We start from the raw sequence: 16,453 nt of genomic DNA, 5'->3' as shown, positions 1-16,453 counted from the left end.
TTCACAGAAGGGATTATTAATTCCAGATGTCAGTCTCTTCTCTCATTCTCAGAAATTCTGCTTTAGTGGGTCTGAGGTAAGGACTGAGAACTTGCATCTCCAACAGGTTCTCAGGAATGCAGAGGCTGCTGGTTGGGGATTACTTTTTGACAACCACTGCCTTAGAATATAAAATACCTCCTGCCTTCTACAACTATTAAAATTGAATGCACGTCTACTTTTCTAATCATTTGTCTCTATATTTACCCCTGGCTTCTTTCCTTAGGTAGCTTAATCTCTAATTATTGATTCTTCACATTAACCTAAAATATCTCTCTGAAATTTATTTTATTTTAGTCTTCTACTTTTGAAGTTTAAATTATTACTTTTTTGTGGATTACTCTCAACTATCTCTAGATGTTACTTTTTGAGGCTCTCATCACACATTTCAAATTTATTTGCTTGTTCGTATATTGACACTTTGTTATGATGACCCAATCTTTTTTCGGCCATTTCCTACAAATCTAAATGATATAAACCACTTAATATAGCAGCTGCTACACCAACACTCCTACCTTCTGTGGTTCCCATTAAGAAAAGCTGACATTTCTGATTTTAAGATATATGTTTTGTAAGTACATCTTGCCTTTGCTTTTTAAGATTTTCTTGTATATTCCAGATGTACTTGAAGTAAACTGAATTGAACATAGAGTAGAAAAAAAGTCCAGTGGTTCTTTGGTTAATGTTTAAGGAATCCAAATCTCTACCACAATATGTTAGTTTAAACTGCCTAGTACATATTATTTAAAAATAGATATTTTTCTTCCAATATAACCGATGGATATTATACCCTGAATAAGGATTATGCTTGTATTAGGTAGGCTTGAGGCCAAGCTGCTGAAGCACACAGACCACAGAATAGACAAGCTTGTTTTTCTCCCTCATAAGGGTCTAGGGGGCACCCTTATGAGGTGTCCAGTCAGACAGGCAGCTTCTCTGCAGGGAAGCTCTGGCAAGTGTCCCTCTCTGCATCTAAAGCAGCTGCCCCAGGTGTCCTCAAAGGTCTCTCATCAATGTCTACATTCCAGCCAGAGAGAGGTTAAAAGGACCATGGAAGGCGAGAACATGCAGATTCTTATGGACTTAAAGTGAGGTTCACACACATCTTTACAGCCTACTGGTCAACCTTTACTCACTTGTTAATACCTGGCAACAAAGAAAGTGTTGGGCGGTAGTGCTCGTGGATCCTTACAACATTTGTGCACGTCTTGTGGGTGAGGTGCTGTGTTCTCTTTGCCCCGGACTCTTCTTTCAAAGATTTTTGAATGTTGACCAGCCTTGGGAGGTAAAGAGAATGTCTCCCTCCAAAGCAGAAGTCAAGCATATACCTCCTGCTCATTAGCTCTTGGCTTCCTGAGCTCAGGGTTCCTCTTCTGTGGGTGAAAGTGTCATTGGTGTTCTTCATGAAACCCTGTGGGGACTGAGGCAGAGGGAACTGTCACAAGGAAATGCTTGTACTCTGGACACTGTTACTGCAGAGAAAGTCCTTTCTCTCTTACCCAGCAAATTTCATGTCTCCTGCCAGCATCTGCGAAGCTGTGGCAGGCTCACTTGTTAGCCTGAAAGTAGAGTAGAACCCCAGTCCCTTCAGAGTTCTTGACAGTTTTGCAGATGATGACAGGATGGTGACAAAGACGTGGCTTTCTGGAAAAGAAAGAATGGGGGCATTGTAGGCTGATTAATGATGGCAGAGATCTCGCCAAAATGAGGCCACCCTTAGATGCTCCGGGAATATCCCAGAGAGATAACTGGCTCCTCCTTCCTGTATCCAGTTTTACCTACAATGGCTGTCATCCAATTGGAATAGATGACGTGGAATTTGTACCTAACTTTAGCTGAAGTGACACCACCTCAATCTTGAAGAAGTTTGAGTCAGCCACAACTCACTGGCCAGCATGGTTCTGAGGATGGAATTGTGCTAGATTTGCGCCTTGCAGCCCAAGGACAGGTTTGTGCAATCTCTAATATTCCTGACTGATTAATAATATTATCTAATAATCTAACATTATCTGATTGATGTCTCAGGCCAAGTGCAATTCTCAACACAGAAATTTAAGGAGAAAGTTGCCTGGCTTTCTAAGGTAGAATTAGATTATGGGATTTTTCCAGTGGGTTAGGTCTGGGACCCTAGGGACAAGGTTGAGGTCAACACTGCAAGGTGGCCTCATTGGGCTGCTTGGAGTGCTACTGATAGTTTAAAAATTTCAAAATGAGAGAAATTTAGGGGATGTGGTATCTGCTTCTGTTGGGTCAATGGAATTCACCCAGAGTTGAATATTGTTGTGGGATAATTCTCCTGGGCTCTCTCGTTTCTCAGCATCTTGCATGTAGCATATGTCACCAACTGCCTCTTTTCAGGACTATCTCTTAAGGATGCTTGTTTAATAAACAGCTTCAGAAAATAGAGGAAGAGTCTCCCTCTAGAATACAAGGCAAGCATACTTCCTGCCTTTTATACAAGGTCTGCGCTCCCTAAGTTCAGGGCTCCTTCTCTGTAACACAGTCCTTGTTGTGGACAGATGTCCTTTGACCCTCCTTATGGCTTCTTGTAGGAACTGGAGCAAGAAAATTCTTGTACTTTGGTGGTACAGGCTGAATTGTGCCCCTCCCAATTTCATATATTGAAGTATTAACCAGTGCCTCTACTGTATTTGGAGATAGAGCCTTTATAGAGGTTAAGGAAGTTAAAATGGGATCATATGGGTGGGCCTAATCCAATATGACTGGTGTCCTTATAAAAAGAGGAGATTAGAACACAGACATACACAGAGAGACCATGTGAAGACACAGAGAGAATGAGGCCATCCACAAGCTAAGGAGAGATGCTTTAGAAGAAACCAGTCTTACTGACAAATTGATCTTGAATTCCTAGCCACCTTAACTACAAGAAAATAAATTTCTGTTGTTTAAGCTACCTAGTCTGTGGCCCTTTGTTATGGCAGCCCTAAAAAAAAAAAAAAAAATTGGATCCACTATTGGTGTGAGTAATAATGGCCTTTGACCCAGGAGACCCAGAACCTGTGATTTTGTTATTTAACATAGCAAAAGAGAATTAAGGTTGCAGATGGAATTAAGGTCGCTCCTCAGCTGGCCTTAAGGAGGTTATCCTGGTTTATCCAAGTGCGGCTAATAAATCACAAGAGTTTTAAATTGGGGGGCAGGAAGGCCTAAGACCCCCCGCCCCCTTAGAGTGTTGTAATGTGACAAAGACTCATGGTCACGGCCATGAGACAAGGCAGCCAGCCTCTAAAGAAAACCCTTCCCTGGAAACCCTAAAAGGGAATGCTGCCCCACCAACAGCTTGATTTTAGCCCCCAAGACCCATTTCAGAATTCTGACCTCCGGAACTGTAAGTTAATCAATTTGTATGGTTTTAAGCCAGTAAGTTTGTGGTGATTTGTTATAGCGGCACTCAGAAAAATACAGCAGCAATACAGTATGTATATAAACAAAACAACATGACCTTCTCCACCTCCTGCTTTCCGTGTTTTTGTGTGAGTAGGGTTTTTTTTTATAAAAGCATCAAGAATTACAGGTGTACATTAGATAGACGTGGATAAATGTAATGATAAAATAAGTGGTCTTGAAGACCAAGCAATTCTATTGCTCAGAAAAGTAGTCTCCCTGTCCTCATCCATCTCTGCCTATTTCTTCCTTTTCCCTTGTGATAATCCCGTCTTGATCTTCCCTCTACTACTTATTCAATTTGGAAAAACAGTCATGGCCCGTGTTCAACTCTCATATAAAAGTAGGTGGTTTGATTGGAGAAGCTTGGTCTTAAGTCACATCTTAATCATGATTAGCCAGTGGCTGGGAAACTTGAGCAGGTGTTTCATTGTATAGTGATCACACCTCTTTACAGTGAAAAGTCTGTTTTTCAAAATAACTAAGCTAGAGTCAATGATTGCTGGGTATTTTTTTCCCAACATTTTCTATAGCAACAGCAGCTATATTATGGGGTTTTTTTTTTCTTTTTCTTTCTTTCTTTCTTTTTTTTCTGTCTTTTTTTTTTCTTTTTTTTTTTTAAGAGACTCTAAATGCAGTAACATTTAAAAGCCAATAGCACAGGATTCATCAAAGAAAACTTGGTAAGGGGTTTTAAGCCTAATCTGCAATTTACAACTCCTTTCAAATGTCTTCCTTGACCTTTGGCTTCACAGCAAGAAGAGAATGTAATTCTTTCTTCAGCTCTTGCAACTGTCTCATTAAGGTGCCCCACTGTGATAATCTTACTATAGTGAGAACTTTTTGCAGATATCTTTCTGTTCATTGGAGGTTTCTTAAACCAGACAAAGGACCTGGACTACTTAAATGACAATTTTGTCAAGCTCTCATTTTAACATCAATAATTCAGCTTTTTTCATGTTTCTGGGTTTTGCCCTTTTTTCAACTTCAGATGTGAAGACATGAATTGTTTCATTTATTGCCTGGTAAGTCTCTTCTGAAATTGACCACTGTTTTCTATGCTTCAGGTGTTAGGTAACTGAATGGAATCAAAATAACCAAGAAACAGCTTGCAGATTCAGCTTCTGATACATTAAAAAAAAAATTTGTTTATTTTAAAACAACATATGTTTAGAAGATTATCTGTACAATTTATTTCTTGCTTAATACCTATTGAACACGGACTCTGTTAAGCACTGTTCTAAGTTCTTTAAATACCTCTTTTTAATCAAAATACATCTGTGAAAGTTCTATTGTAAACATAGAATGTTAAATACTATACTCTATACTGAATACAAAGTACATATATGATTTCATTGCTCATCTGCTACAGAGTGCTTCAATTAAGACTTTGCTCATTTTATATAATATAAAAAGTTGAGTAAATGCGTTTTAAAGTAAGGTAGAGAGGATTGTGTACATCCACACTTTAAAATATTTCTCTAATTTATTTTTTCAAGCAGGCATCAGTATACTCTCCTTTGATGAATCTTAATGCCTTAATTGTAGTACACCTCCCCAAGCCATTATAGGTGTTTATTTATCTAAGAGTCAGTGCAATTGGGAAGTATTACTGTCTAAGAGCTAGAACTATCAGATCCTTCAGATCAGAAATACTTAGAATAAATGTACAACCAGCATGTATTAGGCTAGTTAAGAAGTTTCTAGCATAACAACCAGGAAGACACAGGAATAGCAGCCAGGGACACACACACACACACCAGTCACATTTTCTTATGTGAGATAATGTAACCTAAACTCAAAGTGCATGGTTAGGTGGTGTCCCCAACCTTTGTATTTGGTATCATTCTGCATACACAAATCAGTGTTATAGGATTTATTCCACAGACATTTATTAAAAGTCTATAATGTGCCAACACTATGCTAATGGTTTAAAAACGTTTTAAACATTTAGACACTTTTGCTTGTCAGGACACATTCCTCTGGTGAATTCCTACATGATTTTTGCCATAATTTTTTATTTCAGTATCTACATAGCTCGTCTCTCTAATCATCTGGCCTTCCAGGTGGCAACCTGTTCTCCCCCAAGGACTGTTTCTTTTCTCTCCATCACTCAGCTCCACAGTCACACCTTGAGTCTTGTCAGTACCAATGCCCTTAATCCCTCCTTAATCTCAGCTCTGAGCATCTCACCGCCTCGTATCTTTCCTGCTCTTTCCCCATGACTCCAATCCCAATAATCTTTGACCCCCTCGTTTTACCGTTTCTCAAGCCCAGTGAATGGGATATACCCAGGTTCTATTTGGAAGGTGGAAGAGGCACAAATGCCATACCATTCTCCCTCACAAGAGAGAGAAGCAAACTTCTCACCACCTCATTCAAGGCTTTGACATCAGTGTGGTTTCCTGCAGGTCCTGACAGAAGGCATTAATTAGCAACTTCCTGATTCTCAGAACACAAACTTCACTGGTAGCGACAGTGTCCTCCCGACTTTCAGTCTTCCATGTTCTCAGATGGCTTCGTCAAGTATATAATTGCCTGCAGTATATCTTTTTCTCTCTGAAATTCCTGACTAAGCACTGACTGATACGGTCAGAAAATCACTGTTGAGTCGACTTCCAATTACATTCATATTCCGATCACTTTTTGCCATCTTCACTGCTGGTCTTTTTTTGCATCTCCTGCTCCAAGTTGGTGACAGATTTCCTCTGGGTTACAGCAGTGGTATCTGCACTGTTTTCCTGCTCCCATGATGGTACTGTTGAGTCTCTTGTCAACAGAACAGAGCATCTTTTGAAAATGTAAGTCAGATCATGAGGTTTCTCTGCTCAGTGCCTTTTAATGGCTTCCAATCTGCCTCCAAGGACAAGTCCATTTTCCTGACTTACAAGGTCCTGTGACCTTGTAGCATGCAATATCCTCCTCAGAGACTCTGTCCCAGCTACACGAATCCTCCTGCAATTTCTCCTACGTCCTAAACCTGTTTCCACCTCAAGGCCCTAGGACTTGCCATTTAGTCTGCCTGGAATTCTCATCGAGATATCCTATTGCTGGCTTCCTCACCACTCTCTGGTCTTGATTCAAATGTCACATTATCAGTGAGGCATTTTCTCATCTTTTTATCTAAAATTATAACTATCTCCTCCCCACCCCGACTCCAACACAATCTCTTCCAGGATACGTCCAAGATCTTACCTATTTATTTTGCTTATTATCAGTCTCCTCCACTGTTCAGGCAGGGATTTTTCTCAGGTTTGTTCACCACTCTAACACCCAGAGCAGTGCTTACGATACCCTAGACTCAAGTAGTTTTGGAAAAAATGAATGGAAAATAGGACCAACTCATTCAACTTATTTCAATCAACATTTACTCAGCACCACACTCCATTTCTGTACATGAAAGGACTCAGTGCATCCTGACTTAGGACCAATCGGATGTGTGTAAAGGTCTGCAAAGAAAGATGAAGCAAGAAGGAAGGGCATGTTGAATCTGATTTGGACAAAAGATGTTGCTTCTAGCGTCAATACACAGAGTAGAAAAGAGAATGCAGCCTTTTCAGGGGAAGAATATGGGTGAAGGGTATGATGTTGGTCCCCCCCTTTTGTGCTTTCTCTGACAGCTGGTGTCCAAGGTAACTGTCCTTTTTAATTCAGGCTTTTTTGGATACATTTTCAAGCTATATAAAAATAACTGGATATTCCATGCATTCTATTTCCATTTTTAGCTGACAGACTCTTCATCCATCCATTACAAAAATATTAAGGAACATCTACCTTGAACCCAGGCATTATGCCAGAGTAGAATATAATTATAGAAAATTAAAGTGAAAAAATACACTGAATTTTAGGGTATATTGTGCATCCCCAAAGAAAGCTTACTACTTAATAGTACAGTTTTACAGCCTAAATAAGGTCTTTCCCCTCATTCTATAATCTTAGTAAAGCATAGAGTCATACATTCCGCTATTGACACGGCGCCAGAATGGAACCTAATTCCTATTTTGAATAAAAAGAGCCTCGAGAAGATTTAGAATCCATTAACATATTGCCTGAGTAAGGTGATGTATTTAGCCAGCTTACTGCACCCTGTTTTGTATAGCCTCACTTGTCATGAGTGGTGTGCCGCTGATTTGGAGAATATGGATGGCTTTCAGCTCTGAATAGGGCAGCTATTCTATTTTTATTCTGGAACCAACCTAAACAACACATATTTCATACTTAGAGTTAATACCGAGCTGAGCTGAATCAAACTACTGACCTGGAAGTGAATAATCTCATTTTTCTTTATAGCAGATTCTGAAGTCATCAATTCCTTGATCCATTTAGAAAAAAGAGTTTAGCAAAATCTGTGCCTTCTTCACTGCCTCTGTCTCTGTCCCTCTCACACACACACATCACTCTTTCTCTTTCTCTCTCCTTCTCTCATATGCATATATCACACCGGAGTTACATTTCTAAATGTAAGGAAAATTAAATGGGGAATATTAAAGGATGAGGTCTTTAAGAAACATTTTTTTAGAATGCTGGACTGCTAACCTCCAGGAAATTCCCAGTGACCCCACGTCTATCCTGGATTAACGGGCCAAGTGCAATGCTGTTGATGAGTTTCATCAACCAGGGAAGATTTTATCGCTGAGAAGAGATTAGAAGTGGACACCACACCCAAACAAATTCACAAATTATCATACTTCCATCTATTCTAATAGATGGAAGTATGATATGCCCATTCATCTTTCCTAAAAATCATTTACCCTCCCCTAAGAGTCCTACATCCTTATTAAGATGGTATTTAATCCTGAATGCTAAGCCACCTGGGGGAATTACTCATTCTGCCCTGGGTATCTCCCATGTATACACGAGGCAGACAGGTTAATAAACTTGTTTGTTTTTCTCTTGTTAATCTGGCTTTTATTACAGGGGTCTCAGCTAAGAATTCAGAAGGGTAGCAGAAAATTTTCCTCCACTACAATAAAATAATTGAGAAATTGTGGAATGTGAAAACACTTTAATTGTTTCAATGGAATCCTGTATTTGTGTATACTTTCATATAGTGTATGCAGGAATACGTTTTAAACACTTAGACATGTTAAATATATATACATATATATTTATAGATATAAAGGAAATGAATTTAAGCATTTAAATTACTCACCAAGTTGGGGGCTGAATTTTTATTTTAGTCCTGGTTTCTTAGCTGCAACAATCCAGTTAATCATGCTGAAAGTTGAAAAGTGTGGAAATCCAACAGTAAAAAACAATAATAATCAAAGTTTATATTTTGGGCAGGTAAAAAAATCTTAATATATGTAAAAACTGGAAAAAAAGAATTCATTTATTAATTGCACTCTATTAAGTTACAACATTAGAAAACAAGAATTTGCACTAATCCATAAAATTCCAATTCAAACCACCAGGTTTATTCTAGTCTTCCTTTCCATATTTGTAACTTATTTCTAAAAGAGTAAAAAATTCTGATCTCCAAATATCCTCCACACGTACTCATTCATTTAATCCTAAAATGCACAGAAAGTAGTTTTTGAATTCTGACCTCATACTACTGTGGAAAAATAATGTACTAAGCTTCAATATTTTGATAACTAAGGTTATTTTTGTATTTACCTTGAGGGCACAGAGTTAAAATACTACATTCAAATGTTATTTGAGTTAGTTTCTTTTCTTTTTCATTTTTGTGTTTTTGTTAGTGCTTTGCTTTCCCCCTTAGGTTTAGTTTTGTTATTTATTAGAAAATCAGCTAGGCTTATTTGTTTCTGCTTGAATGCTATTTTAGATTTTATCCCCATCCTCCTTGATTTTATTATCTTATTATTTTTGTGTATGTACAATATTAGCAATGTTCCAAATGTCAAAACTTTAGAAAAACGTGTGTTCAGGAAAATATCGCCCACCTGCTCCCTCCCTTCCACAGTCATCAACCATTGCAGCCACCCCTGATGGTGAGCTGGTGAGCCCTGAGGGAACTCAGGAGGGAAACAAAGAATACCTGCCATCTAGCAGCCATCAGACTGCAGCCACTCCCCAAGGTGAGCTCTGAAGAAACTCAGGATGAGAAAACACAGGATACTGGCCCCAGATAGCAGAGGTGCACATCAAAGGAATGATTTCAGTGAGCCCAGACTCTTGCATCTTCCCGTACATAGAAAAGCACTCAATTCCTTAACTTGAGATATCTTGTTTCCCTTAATTAACAATAATTCTTTGACATTCAGACTACCAGCCCTTTGTTGCAAAACTCCTGTATATCCTGGCTCCCTCCTCTCGCCTCCTTGGAGCAGTTCTCTCAGCGTTACTTGAGATGCTGCCTCCTGGGTTTGAAGTCCTCAGTATGTCCGCCGAATAAAAGATAACTCTCGGGGCTTCCCTGGTGGCGCAGTGGTTGAGAATCTGCCTGCCAATGCAGGGGACACGGGTTCGAGCCCTGGTCTGGGAAGATCCCACATGCCGCGGAGCAACTGGGCCCGTGAGCCACAATTACTGAGCCTGCGCGTCTGGAGCCTGTGCTCCGCAACAAGAGAGGCCGCGATAGTGAGAGACCTGCTCACCGCGATGAAGAGTGGCCCCCGCTTGCCACAACTGGAGAAAGCCCTCGCACAGAAACGAAGACCCAACACAGCCATAAATAAATAAATTAATTAATTAAAAAAAAAAAAGATAACTCTCAACTTTTAGGCTGTGAATACATTTTTTTAGTCGACATCATGAATAAAATTCAACTTATTTCTATATGTTTAAGGGCCATTTTTATTAATCGCACATTTTTCTATTGGATTTTTGTTTGTTGTCCTTTCAGTTTTTAAGAGTTCTTTGGATACTAGGGATAAGCATGTCATCTGTAATATATGGTGAAAAAATTTCTCCCAATTTGTCTTTTGACTTTGTTTATGATGTAATTTACCATGCCTTTAAAAATAATTATGTAGTCAAATTTATCAATTATTTATTTTATCGCACCTAGATTTTCAGTCTTAGTTACTGTCGATTGAAAAAAAATGCACAACCTGAGACTTGTGAGGTAAGTTTTATTTGGGGCAAAATTAGGACTATAGCCTGGGAGACAGCATTTCAGATAGCTGAGAAACTGCTCCGAAGAGGTAGGGGGAAATGTCATCATATATGTGACTTTGGTGAAGGGGGAGTACATGCAATCAAGCACATATTTTTTGCAAAGGTTTCTGCTAGTCTCGTGAAGGTTACTGCTAGTCACGTGGAGCAGATGTCACCATGAAGGATATTAGTGCTTTTCTATATACGCGGAGATGCAAGAATCGGGCTCATAAAATCTTCTCCTGAAAGTATGTATCTGAAGACCTGTTCTGCCAGTTTTTCCCAGAGCACTGAGTGCCTCATTCCTGATCTCCACACTGAATTCCTTTCAGGGGATGTTGAAGGTCAGCAGCTGCAGTGACTCATAATTTGATCCTTGTAGAGGTGGATGGCAAGTGCCAATTTGTAGGTGACAGTAGAAAGAGATTTTCTCAACAGGTTATTGGCGAAATCATCTGTATTTTATCCTAGTAATTGTGTGACTTCAGGTTTTTTTTTTTGTTTCTACATTTCAGTATCTGATACATTTGCAGATTATTATTGTTATTTTTTTTTTTTAGATAGTAGTCATCTTTTCTTTTGTTTTTAATTTATTTATTTATTTATTTTTGGCTGTGTTGGGTCTTCGTTTCTGTGTGAGGGCTTTCTCTAGTTGCGGCAAGCCGGGGTCACTCTTCATCGCGGTGCGCGGGCCTCTCACTATCGCGGCCTCTCTTGTTGCGGAGCACAGGCTCCAGACGCGCAGGCTCAGTAGTTGTGGCTCACGGGTCCAGTTGCTCCGCGGCATGTGGGATCTTCCGAGACCAGGGCTCGAACCCATGTCCCCTGCATTGGCAGGCGGATTCTCAACCACTGCACCACCAGGGAAGCCCGCAGATTATTTTTATGTATAGTCTCTCTTTCCCTGAATGGTTTGAGATGCCAACTTTTTTCTATTCTTAGTTGCATATGTATTATTTCTTGACTTTCTGTTCTATTTTACTGGTTTTCTGTCTATAAGCACCACACTTTTAATTCTAGAGTAAAACACCTCAAAGCCTTCCTTCCTATTGTTGCCAAAAACCCAGCCTCTGTTCACTGGTGCCAAATAGAAACACGGAGACAGAGCTTTGGAGGAGTAGACAAGAGTAGCTTTTTTACTTTGTCAGGCAAAGGGGGCCACAGTGGGCTAATGCCCTCAAGACTGTGCCTTTCCTGGGAAATAGGAAGGGGTCTTATAGTTTCAGGGTGGAAAACAGGGCTGTAGATAAGGATGGGGGCTGATGTTGTCTTGCATTCTTCTTTCCTCCTGGAAACATTGAGATCATTAGGGCTGGCGTCAGATGGTTCCAGAACAGGTTCTGGTGGTCCTTGAGGTTATCATTCCATGACCTTCTTTATGGAATGAAGAATGCTCACAAAGGAAAGTGTTAAGGAGTGTTGTCTTGGAGAAGTAAACTTCAGGTGCATAGTACAACTTTAGCTACAGGGCAATCATTTTCAGAGTGCAATTAAGCAAGAAAGAGAAGAGGAACAAAAGAAAACCATCTAAGGAGACCGGTTGAATGGGTGGAAAGAATAAGGGCTGAACAAGGGCCAACGTAAAAGGGGTGCCTCAGCTAGTTTCTGCTACAGCACTATTCTATTTTCAAGATGTCTTTTTTTCTTGACTCAACGTTTGGTTGGTGATGTAAATCTTTGACTGTTTTTCAGAGTTCTGACAAAGTTGATTCTGATGGTCCCTGCTTGTTTTTTGGATGTGTTTTGGGGGAAATGAGAGCTTGGAGCTGCTTACTCTGCCATTTTGCTGACATCACCCTTTCTCTTTCTTTTCTTCCTCCTATACATCCAAGAATCCAAAGGATGCCTCTCCTTTCCTTTTAACCTCATTCTTCCTCATTATTTTCACTTTCCAGGACAATTACTTTACGTATGCCTCCAGCCAATTCCCCGTAGTTGGTGATCTTATCTATACAAAATTTTTCACATTTTCTGGTGGGTCATTTCAACACACACTTAGGCTCCTTAATTCTCTCTTTCATGCAAATATTCTGGACCCTCACCCATTCTTTGCAAAGACTGTTGTGAAAGATTGAGAGAGAATGCCAGTGAAAATTAAACTGTATTTTTCTGCTCACGATTTTTTATAGTGTTCTCTGTGTTCCAGTCAATCTGAAGACTTGATTTATTTGTTACTGTGTTTGTTCTCTATCATGTTTTGGAGGATATATAGAGGGATTCAGTTTTAGGCAGCTGCATTACCTACCCAAATGTGCTCCAAATAATTTAAAAATTCGTGTACTAGGATAATCTGATAAATTCAGAGTTTGGAGTTTTATATCTTATTTTTCATAAGAAATGTATTGTACTCAGTAAACATGTTCCTATTTAAGCACTAGGTACTTGGGAGCAGCAAAATTTTAGTTTTCTAATAGCTCTGCTACTACTAGTACAGAAATACTACTATTTCTTAAGTAGAAAGTAGCACTGGCAAATTGCTTAACTGTTATTATAGTCACATCTGTATCATAATCAACAAATAGTTCAAAGTTCTTCAGTATGTATATAAAAGGTATTATGGGTTGTAGGAGTATAAGAATATTTCAAATACATTATATGACTTTTTTTTTTTTTTTAAAGATTTATTTATTGATTGGTTGATTACTATGTTGGGTCTTCGTTTCTGTGCGAGGGCTTTCTCTAGTTGCGGCGAGCGGGGGCTACTCTTCATCGCGGTGCGCGGGCCTCTCACTATTGTGGCCTCTTTTGTTGCGGAGCACAGGCTCCAGACGCGCAGGCTCAGTAGTTGTGGCTCACGGGCCCAGTTGCTCCGTGGCATGTGGGATCTTCCCAGACCAGGGCGCGAACCCGTGTCCCCTGCATTAGCAGGCAGATTCTCAACCACTGCGCCACCAGGGAAGCCCCATTATATGACTTTTAAGAGTTTGTAGTCCAATTGAGGAGACCAAAAAGTAGCCTGTCACAGAATTAAAGCGTACTCTGAAGAAAGTGTAATTCAGTGTCAACATCAATAATGAAGCCAGTAATTCCTCTGATGTGCAGAGGAAGAAGATATTAACGAGAACCTAATACTGGGGAAAGCATCGTAAAGGAAACGGGATCAGAAAACTAATGGAGGATACTGAGAGTTTTAATTTCTGGAGGAAATGAGAGTGGGCATTACTGCCATGAATTAATTAGGAGTCTTTTATTGAAAATAAATGTGTGTAAAATAAACTAATAAATTTCAGTTAAATGAATAAGAAAATAAATTACTTATTTTTATTATGCTTATGGAAAGTAGCGATGTCTCACCAAATCCAAACACCCTAGGGATTTTCTGAATCGGGGAACTAGAGAGCATGCCAGGACCCAGGTTGTATCTTGCACCACCCGTTGCATTTCCCCTTCAGTCGCTGCACATAAGCCTCATTTTCTTTCTCTGCAGACTTGCGTTCTCTGTTTCTTGGTCACATAGTACCCGTGCTACAGGTTATAGTTGTATAAACATCCTCAGATTCATACCGATCAGGTCATCATACAAATATTCGTTGACCTAAGATTAGGTCTTGGGCATTTGGGGAAATCTTATCACACTACGGTGAAGATTTCAGCATTTAGTTATAGAGTAAACGCAATCATAGTATCATAACCTCATGTGGGATGTTATAATCTATTAAATGCGGTTTTGCCCTTGGTAAAATAACCTCAAAGCTAATTCTCCAAGAAGAGCCATCTTTCTCTCCATCTCTCTTTCCTTCTTTTTTTAATTTATTTTTTAATTAATTTTTATTGGAGTATAGTTGCTTTACAATGTTGTGTTAGTCCCTTTCCTTCTTCTAAAGTGCTTTCTGAATTAATTGTCTCATATATGAAACATCAGAATTTCAAAGTTTTGTGAAAGAAATAAGAGTGAGTGATATCTAAGTAGCATTAAGTTACATTGTTAAAAACTCATAGATACAAAGATCAAATTAGTGGTTACCAGAGGGGAAGGGTGTTGGGAGGTGGGCAAAACGGGTGAAGGGGATCAACTCTATGGGGATGGGTGGTAACTAGACTTGTGGTCGTGGTCACTTTGTAGTGTAGACAGGTACTAAATTACAATGCTGTACTCTTGCTATATCTAGAACTGTTTGACATGCTTGTTTGTTCTTGCTTAGTACCTGTGTTTAGGATTTGAAAATTGCTGCCATATAAGCATTTGAAATGGATCAATAATTACAATCAGACATCCACTTCAGGCCAAGTTGGATTAAGAGAGGACTGGATTTACTCTCCTGCCTAAAATAAGTAGAAACTGGGACAAGATATAAGAAACAATGGTTTTCAAGCCATTTTGACATCAGGCAACTGGGGGTGACAGTACATGAGAAAAGGAAAACCAAAAACGAAGGGAACCCTATAATTAATTGCCCTAACTTACTGACCTAGAATTTCAATGTCATGGTGTCAAACTCACCAAGTTGTATACTCTAAACCTGTGCAGTTTATTTTATGCCAATTATTTCTCAACAAAGCTCTTGAAAGCAAGTATCAAATGTTTATCAAACAACTACCATGTGTCCAGAGTACTGCACTGAGCACATTCACTACGGATTCTCATTTAATTTCTCCGTGATTTCTATGAGCTGACTTAGTTTTGCCATGTCATTTGTATTCATTTCACAGCGGGGTAAACAGAGGTTTGGTGAGTCTAATTCCACAGCTTGCTCCAGCTGAGACAGCAACTTAAGGCAAGAATCAAACTCAGTCAATACGGAGCCTGGGCTATAATCCCCGAGCTGAATTTTTAAAGTAGGACACCTCTAGCTGAGTTACCTGTGAAACTGTTGAAATGTTAATTCTTAGTTTTCTACCATGGTCTACTGAATGTTGAGCTGAAGTTAGGAGGTCTCCTCTCAACCAGCGTCTGCAGTTTTTAATAGTTATCTGTGTGAATCTTACATGCACCGAGTACAGCCTGTCATTCAGTAGAGACTTTGCCATTGCTTCTGCTGTTGGGTCAGTATATTGCACAGGATTAAATATTTCTTGTAAAGCTGCAATAAAGAAGAGCCTTTTAATGGTATAGATTCCTATTCACCTCAGTAATGAGCTTATGAGGCCAAGCCCAATGCTGATACAGAGACATCAGTTGAATCTCTTTGACTTTCATTTGGTACCCTCTCTTCAAGGTATCCTGATAACATGGTGCCATTAAAAAATATATACATGAAAAACAGACTCAACTTATTTTTTTTCAGCTTTATTTTTTTCCTCCTATTTTTTCCAGCTTTTTTGGAGATATAATTGACATAACGTTGTGTAAGTTTAAGGAGTACAATAAGTTGATTTGACGCATATATATATATATCAAAATGATTACCACCATAGCATGAGCTAACACACCCATCCTTGAGTCAGTGGGTCATTTTTTAATACATTTTGTAGAGTTTATTAACCTGCAACATACTCTTATCTTTACAGAGAGCTCTAGTAAGCAATTCTGTTTTTAAAGGAAGAAAGGACATCAAGCTCATAATAAGATGGGGGTGACTGCTGTTGTTTCTGCTAAGTTTGCTGTATTTGTGAGCAAGTTATCCCTGTATTTCAACTTCTTTGTATCTAAAATGCAAGTGCTACACTTCAACTGTGCTCTTCAATAAGGCAGCCATTAGCCATATATAGCAATTTCAATGAAAACTAAATTAAAAATTCAGCTTTTCACTTGCACCAGCCACTTTTCTGATGCTCAGTAGCCAAATGTGTATAACTTTTGTATTGGATAGTGTGAAGATTTTAGAATATTTGCACTATCATGAAATTTCTGAAACTGCTATGGATTTATTGTCCTCCTCTCTATGTTGTACAATAATTCATGTCTGCCTTATCATTATGACCTATATAATGTTACATAAAGTTTTACATACAAAATGGAAGAAATCTTTTTTTCAACTCACTACAAATCTAAGCAAAACTCAATGAT

The sequence above is a fragment of the Balaenoptera ricei genome, chromosome 14 (assembly GCF_028023285.1).
Source record: "Balaenoptera ricei isolate mBalRic1 chromosome 14, mBalRic1.hap2, whole genome shotgun sequence".
Lineage (NCBI taxonomy): Eukaryota > Metazoa > Chordata > Mammalia > Artiodactyla > Balaenopteridae > Balaenoptera > Balaenoptera ricei.
This window is presented reverse-complemented; position numbering follows the sequence as displayed.